The sequence below is a fragment of the Bison bison genome, unplaced genomic scaffold, assembly GCF_000754665.1.
Source record: "Bison bison bison isolate TAMUID 2011002044 unplaced genomic scaffold, Bison_UMD1.0 scf7180017863999, whole genome shotgun sequence".
In the NCBI taxonomy this organism is placed as follows: domain Eukaryota; kingdom Metazoa; phylum Chordata; class Mammalia; order Artiodactyla; family Bovidae; genus Bison; species Bison bison.
Window position 1 is genome coordinate 10,044 of NW_011494571.1, and position 539 is coordinate 10,582.

Here is a 539-nt window from a genome sequence, read left to right on the forward strand (position 1 = left end):
TCAGTACAGTACTCAACACATTCATAAGATTTTCATCATTTTAAAGTAGACTGTGTGAGACAATTTTTTCCCCAGCTGTAGGCTAATGTAAATATTGGCCACATTTAAGGGAAGCTACTGCTTCCCTGATAGCTGGGTTGGTAAAGAATTTGCTGCAAAGCAGAAGACCCTGGTTTGATTCCTGGGTTAGGAAGTTCCTCTGGAGAAGGGATAGGCTACCCACTCCAGTATACTTGGGTTTCCCTTGTGGCTCAGCTGGTTAAGAATCCACCTGCAATGCAGGAGACCTGTGTTCGATCCCTGGGTTGGGAAGATGCCCTGGAGAAGGGAAAGGCTACCCACTCCATTAGTCTGGCCTGGAGAATTCCATAGACAGCCCATAGGGTCACAATGAGTTGGATACGACTGAGCAACTTTCACTTTCAAGGGAAGCTAGGTTAAATATATTAGATGGGTTATCATTTTTAAAATTTTATTTTTATTGAAGTATAGTTTCTTTACAATGTTAGTTTCTGCAATGCAGCAAAGAAAATCTGTTA